Source organism: Hordeum vulgare, chromosome 6H (assembly GCF_904849725.1).
Source record: "Hordeum vulgare subsp. vulgare chromosome 6H, MorexV3_pseudomolecules_assembly, whole genome shotgun sequence".
Taxonomy (NCBI): Eukaryota; Viridiplantae; Streptophyta; class Magnoliopsida; order Poales; family Poaceae; genus Hordeum; species Hordeum vulgare.
This window is the reverse complement of record NC_058523.1, coordinates 218,218,401-218,226,014: the sequence shown is the minus strand read 5'-3', so window position 1 is coordinate 218,226,014 and position 7,614 is coordinate 218,218,401.

The following is a 7,614-nucleotide window of genomic DNA, read 5'->3' as shown; positions in this document are numbered from 1 at the left end:
CTCTTTTCTTTTCTTGAATTAATATCCAAGAGTTCTTTTCCTTTGAAGCCATTCCTTAGAGAGAACATATTCCCTCAAGTCATGACCTTTCTTGTTCATCTTTCGGGTCACTAGTACCTAGCCATTCGCTTTCATGAATGAAAGCATAAAAAACTTTTAGTCTGAGAAAACTTAGCCAACAAACAACAATAATGGGTATAAAAATAACCCTACGTTGGTCTGGTTAAAATTATGCACATTAAACCTTTTTTAAACATTCTAGTATATTCTAAATCACCGTTATGGCAGAATTAGAATAAAACATCATCCTTCTACATTAATTCCATATCACCGTTGGGTAGAAATGGAAATAATGCATATAACTCATAATCAATGTGATGATGATATTTTTATGGAACAAGAAATATACATTTCTCTATCTGTTCTCTAAAAATTGAACACTTTGATACAAAATTTATCAGAGATTTGATCTTTGAACATAAGTCTACTCATAGAATTATAGTATTGTTGTCGTCAACGTTGGTGAGAAAACAACAATACCATATTTGACTTTAAAACAAACATTTTTCTTTGGTCATAGCGGAAACTATTTGAATCTTATTTCACCCACAAGGGAAAAGCATTGCTAAGAACAATTCTTCCAATTAAATTTTCCTGTTGGTTCCAATTTAATTGGAGGATTAAATTTTTACTTTGCAGCGGAAAAATGTGAATATAAAATTCATGCACCTTTACAGAAAAATATTCTGTTAAAATGCAAAATTCATGAACTTTATAATCCCTTTCGTAAAATCCATGAACTTTTCTTTTTGTGAAAATCTTCTTTTATTTTCAAAACATTTTATTTTTATTTCCAGAAAAATTATGTTACTATTACAGAAAAAATATTCTATCATAATTAAAAAATTCATGTACTTTATAATCCCTTTTATAAAATCCATGAACTTTTCTTTTTCTGAAAAAACTATTTTATTTCGAGAAACTTTTATTTTTCTTTTTAGAAAAATAATATTACAATTCTGTCTAAATTTACAGAAACTTGGAACTTTTATTTTCTCTTTTCTAAACATATTTTTCGTAGAAAAAATATGCATAGAGTAAATATTTTGAATCTTCCTAAAAAGGACAAAGATCAAAAATTCCTTTAAAAAGAAAAGGCCGGCCTCGGCCTATGGGGTGCCTCCATGCGCCCGTGTGTGCCTTGGCCTGGGGGCCTCGCATCGGCCGGCCTGAGGCCTGGCGCAATGCGCCTCTGTGTGGCCCATCGGCCCACATCGGCCTGGGGCTTCGGCCTGGTGGCCCGCATCTCCTTTAGGTCATCACCCTAGACCGTCGGATCTAATCTGACGGTCGGGCGCTATTATCGTTGGGATAATATCCCTTTCTCCACCGAGCCGAAACCCTAGCGCTCATTTTCTTTCCCTCAGGCACCGCTCTCTCCTCTGGCCACGCCATTCTACTCGCGAGACAGAGAGAGAGCTCTCGCCGCTTTCTTCTCTCCTCCCCGAGCGCTCCGTGGCGGCTGTGCCTCGCGCCGGCAGCTTGCTGGCCCCGCCCAGGAGGGTCCTCGGAGCCCCTTTCCTTGCCTCTCTCAGCGCTCCCTCACGTGTAGTGCTGCTCCCGCAGCCTTTCTCTGTGGCCGCGCCATTTCGGCCAACGGCGGGGAGGAGCCACGGCAGCCGCCGGCTCCTGCCAGGCCACTGTGTCGCGGTGACGCACCGGGTAGCAGCAGTGCACCGGGCTCTCTTGAAGTGCATTGCGGCTCTCTTCCCTGTTCCCTCTCTTGCGCAGGCAACAGCCAGATCCGGTGCCACGCACTCCTCCCGACAGCCGGCGTTCCATTCCTATCGCCTCTTTGCCTTGCTCGACCAGCCCCTCCTCCCCCTTCTACTTTACACAAAGAGACAGAGCGTCGGCTGAGCAATAAATTGCGGCGCCGTGGCCTCCCCTTTTGCTGGTTGCGCGTTCCTTTGCGGTGAGCGCCGTCATCGAGTGGGTTGGCCATGGTGCCTCTTTTCCTTTTCCTTTCCGTGCAGGGGTTTCCCGCAGCAGCATGATAACGTGGCTCCATCTCCGTCCCTTTGCCCGCGTGCGCGAGCACCTTCAAGGTGAACGCACCACCTTCAAGGGTGCGGTGGTGGTGCCCTTGACCCCAGTTGGGGTGTTGAACTTTTCCTTTGATTTCCTTTTTTTGTTTGCCTTTTGGATCAATCAGATCAGTTCTTTTCCTCCGAAGAGGTGGATTCTTCTTCCCCACACCTCGGCTTGCCGATGCGTGTGGGGATTGAGAGGAAGAGGCGCGGCCGAGGCGGCGCTCTTTGCCGGATAGGAATCCGGCGGCCTTTTACTTGTTCTTTTACTTTTCATCTTGTTCTTTGCCCTCTTCTAGGGTTCATATCGGGGCGGGGAAATCTTTACTTGTACATGTTTCAACCGAAAACACATCTAAAGCTCGTGGCTCATGATACCATTGATAGATCCCGTGGATCTTTTAGGATAGATGAGTTCGGTGTGAGTTGTGATTTATTACCTTATGGTTCACTCGATGAGCTCCCTCCGGCGACCATCGTGAGGTGGTGACGACGGTGGGGAAGGAGAGAGAGGTGGTAGCGGCGGCGGTGGACTTCCCATCGCTTCAGTGCTACCCTCTAGATCGGATTAGGGTTAGGAGTGGGGAACCAGTGGCGGTGGAAAACCTATGACATGTGCCATGGTCCCCACCTCCTCTATATATAGCACTGCGCGACAGGGGCCCACCAACCTTGCTTGGGCTGGACGCCCCCGATCAGAGCGTGGGTCAAGGTTCCAATGGGTCGTTGGGCCCATTGAAGGAGAAATCAATCTAACAACTATAACATATTAAATGCTATGCTACTATGTGTCATGCATGTTAATAAATGAGGATATATATGATACTAGTTCGTGATACTATGCACTATGGAGAAAGTATCATACAATAGTATCATATGCATGATACTACTATATGATACTCTCCACTATGAGCAGCCTAACGGCTCCACCGGTATCTGACGATAACTTTACTAGACCGACGCACACACATACCTCGTCATCCCCGTAGTAAAAAAATGGATCAATTTATACCCTGAAATACTAGGACGAGTCTCATTAATGGATGTCTGCGTGGACGTCGCCCACAGACCATATGGTCCAAATATATCATGTGAAATCTATTCAATCTATTTTTTATATACATATTAATTCTTTCGAGAACAACTACTCTACTCTTCGGTTTTATATAGGACAATTATTACTAGAAAAAGAGGGGTGTAATCTTGCATACGGAGCTCGGCCAACATCAACAGCGTCGCATTCGCCTCGTTCATCCGCACTCGCTAACGACGCCGCAGTCGGCTCGTGCGTCCATGGCGGCTTACAACGTCGTGTCCGACTCGCGTGTCCACACCAGCATACAACGCCATGGACGACTCGCATCCTCTCCAATTTTCAATGCCGCACTCGACTCACGCGTCTACATCAACACGTCGATGTCATGCCTGCTTGCTCAAGCCGCCCAATGGATACGCGCGAGCCGCTGTCCCCATGGTCCGGTCTACATCATAGCGCCGGTATCGCGTCTGCTCGCTCGAGCCGCCCAACGAAAGCACGCGAGCCGCCGCTTCTGCGGCATGGCCTATCTCAAATGTGTCAGAAGCTATCTAACGTTCATCCATGAAAAATACCACGTGTTATCCACCTTGTTTATTTTATCAGTATAACTTTTATTTTCAGAACAATTACTTTGTCTGCAACATTTTTCTTTGCAGGACGAGTGCTCACTACAAAAGTGATATAATATTGTGGATATGGAGTCCGCGTCAATATTCATGCGCCGGCATCCGTCCACACCACATCTTCCAACGGATGCGTACGAGCCGTCGCCCTGTGGTATGGCCTACATCAACTCGACGCATCCAACTCTCCATCTGCGCTAGTGTACAACGCCATGGCCGACTCGCCATTCACGTTGGTTTTCAAATGTTGCAGCTCACTTACACATCTACATCAATAGCTGGAGCCATGCTAACTCACTCAAGCCGTACTACGGACGAACACGAGATGCCCCCGTGGCCCGTCTCCTTGAACAAAATTGAAGCAAAGGAAAAGCGATATGTTCTACTTCAACATATCAAAAGAAACAGAAGTGCTGCCATGAAGGAAATATACTTGGAGAAGTTGTGATTTGTGCCAGCCAAACATTGAGTCGGTAATTCAAAAGCCAAGCAACAAAGAAATAAAAATGGTCGTGGAGAAGACAGGAAGACCAGATCAAATGAGAATGACAAAGCAAGGATTAAGAGGCATATAAACTCAAATTGGCCACGAAATTTGCCAAAGATATACGACGAGCATCAAAAGATCATCAACTCGCCACATCGTCTCCATTTTAAAATACTAGAATTCAGCTGTCAACTTTACACTGTCTTATGCTACAAGCAAGTATGAAGACTCTCAAGCCGCCTCTACAGATCGACTTAAGACTCGGGGGCTACACGGTCATGACGCTGCAAATTTGGGTGTTTTCAAAAATTCAAGAACTCCGGGTCATTTCACGGAAGACAACTCGAAACCTGAGAGCTGCTGTCGGCTTGGCAAAAAGTTACATGTTACTAAAAAGAGCTTGTTGCCATGATGCACGATTCCGACATGGATGCCTTGCCATATGGGCAAAAGAGTAAAGATTTCTAAAGATGACGAGCTGCCATGATGTGTTGTTCAAACACAGGTATCCTCTTTTACAAGATCATCATATTATCATATCATGATGAATGGAATCAAGCCGACTTATCTGGGGGCTACTGGTCCACAGATTGTTTGGCAGTAATAGCATTGTCTTCTGCAATCCTATGTTGGGATTTTCTATTGATCATAGGTCATTTGGGGGCTTCCAACTCATTGAGTTTAGCTTTCTGGCCCTCTTGATTTGACAAAGACGCCAAAAATGGTTAAACCTGCCGGCATGTTTGATGCGACTCCGATCAGGTGACTCCATGTACTCTTGACTATTCAATCCATTGTGGACCATAAATCAGCAAGGTTAAAACATTGGTTTGTCATGTGAGAGCCGACATACTAAAAGCAAGGATAAACAATGGGTTATCACACCAGCAAGACTTGCCTCGAAAGTCGGTCTGTTTTTTACCGTGTCTCACTCAGCCAGATTATTTATGCTTTATATTATCGTCACTTGACCTTGTGAGTTGCAAGTACTATTTTTACTATCTCATCATAAATTACCGTCTCACAAAAGCTACAGTCATATTATGACTAGTTCAATCATACATCATTCTACATCCCATCATGTATACATATCATGCCGGTCTTCAAACCGGGTTACAAACTTTTTTCAGGAATAAATAAGTGTTTGAGAGACAAAACTGGTCGGATTTTCATCATGGTTTATCATAACCAGTGTTAAATGATTGGGGTTTTTCAAATGAGCTTACGAGAAATAAATATTGTTGAAAAACCAGTTCCTCACATATTGTCGAGCTAGTATATTACATATCGCTCATCTGGCTTATCACATATAATGCCTAGTCATCTAATTGACCGGATCTTGGATTTCCTCAACCTGTTCTCTAGTAAACTACACCACTTATGAATATTTCAAGCATATATTTGTTGGGCTGGACTGCAAACGACGAGCATGGATTTTCATCTCAAGGACAATGGTATTATTCCAGGATATTCGTACAAACGATAAAATACGAGGTTACACTACAACCATGGTCAAGTATTCATTCAAATTCAGGGGAACTTCTAAAGTTTATTATGATGGGTTATATTATTCTCACAAAGTCCCAACTTGCTGCACACAGATGACCCGACACTTGGGGGCTACAGTACTTAGATCAAATTTTCTAAAGTCTCAAGTCGATGCACGCATGCGACTCGACACTTGGGGGCTACAATATTCAGCTGTTTAGCATATTATGAGATCCAAATTAAAGGCCCAGCCCATCGCATACTGATGAGTCGGCCCTTGAGGGCTACACGTGTGAAATTCAAGACATTCATCTCAGATCTGGTGATAACCTGGATTTCCCCAAAAGCTATCTATCTACAATATCCAAAACCAAGTTTAAAAGTCCCAGGTTGTTGCAAGAAAAAACAACCCGGCCCTAGGGGGCTACACCAATTGAAGCTTTATGAGAGTAACAGACAATTCCAAGTCCTAGGTTGCCGCACGCAAGACAACTCGACACTTGGGGACTACATAGCCAAAATATTTTTCCACCTAAAGCGTCAAGTCATCATGAACTGATAAACTCACAGCATGGGAGTTATAGGTAATGTGGATATGAAAAAAAGAGAGGAAAAACATCCTCAAGCGATCAAATTTAAAAGTGGAGCTGAAGCATTGAAGGCCGGCTCAACATATTTCTATCTAGGTGAAGCATTGAAAGACAGGTTCAGCATCACACGGATTTCTTTATTTCTAATAATTTTATCAAGTCAACCGGAGTGCAGTTGTTTGACCCGGAGTCACCAACAATCATGACTCAACATTATCAAAGCTCATGACCCCGCAGAGTCTATACAAGCAACCCGACTTCACAAGTTGGAAGTGGTTTAACAACGGACGGATTTTTTATTCCCAATATTTTTTCATCAAAACCGAAGCAATGGAAGTCGCTCAACTTCATATGGTTTTCTTATCTTCAATATTTTCATCAAGATAAAGCATTGGAGGCCGAATCAACGACATATGGGTGTTTTATTTCCAATATTTCATTGCTAAGGACATTGACAAGCAAGATGATTGAGAAGGCGACTCAAAGAAACCAGGATTTTGGAGGAGCCACTTCATTGAAATAAGTCACCCAAGAAGCAAACCGGTCCCTTAACATATCTATTATTATTATTTCAGGAGCTTACCATGAAGAAATTCAAGCTAACATGAAGGCTAATGTCAGGGATATAGCTCACGAATTGACCCGACCAGGAGGTATGACCCAGCGAGGAGGTTTGACCCGACCATGAAGTATGTCTCGGGCCATCAGCTAGCGACTCGTGGGCTACCCCGCTCGCGAATCGACATGGACGACGGCCCCCAAGGCCAAGTGTGCAAGACGACTTAACATGTTGAAAAAATCGCTCCTCCTCTCGATCTAGTCCCCACCAGATCTAATCTAGCCACACACCTGTCCATCGTGGTCGTCTGTCACCAGATCGCACACCGGAGGAGTCGTCCCTATCCAACGACCGAAGCCCGAGGAGAGTTGCATCGCTTGCTCCTCCTCTCCTCAATCCAGTCCAATGCCCATGACCCCCTACATCCCCGCTGCCTCGTCGGTGAGCAGCCTTATCGGAAACCACGTCCAGGGGCATGGAGCCCGTGCCCCTTCTCCTTCCATCCTCCGTGTGAAGCTCTCCTCCCTGCTCATCTCCCTTCCTTGTTCTCTTCTTCAGGAGCAACATTTCTGTGGCGCCCCGTGCCCGATCTTGTGTCGGCCGGCCGCCAGACGCCCAAGCACCGCGCCCTGCTTCATGGACGAGATGACGAGCACCCTTGCCCATGCATCGTGATCATTGACCGTGTCTTGGCAAGACTCGTCTACCCAGCGACATCGCAAGGCCCACCCAACTCCG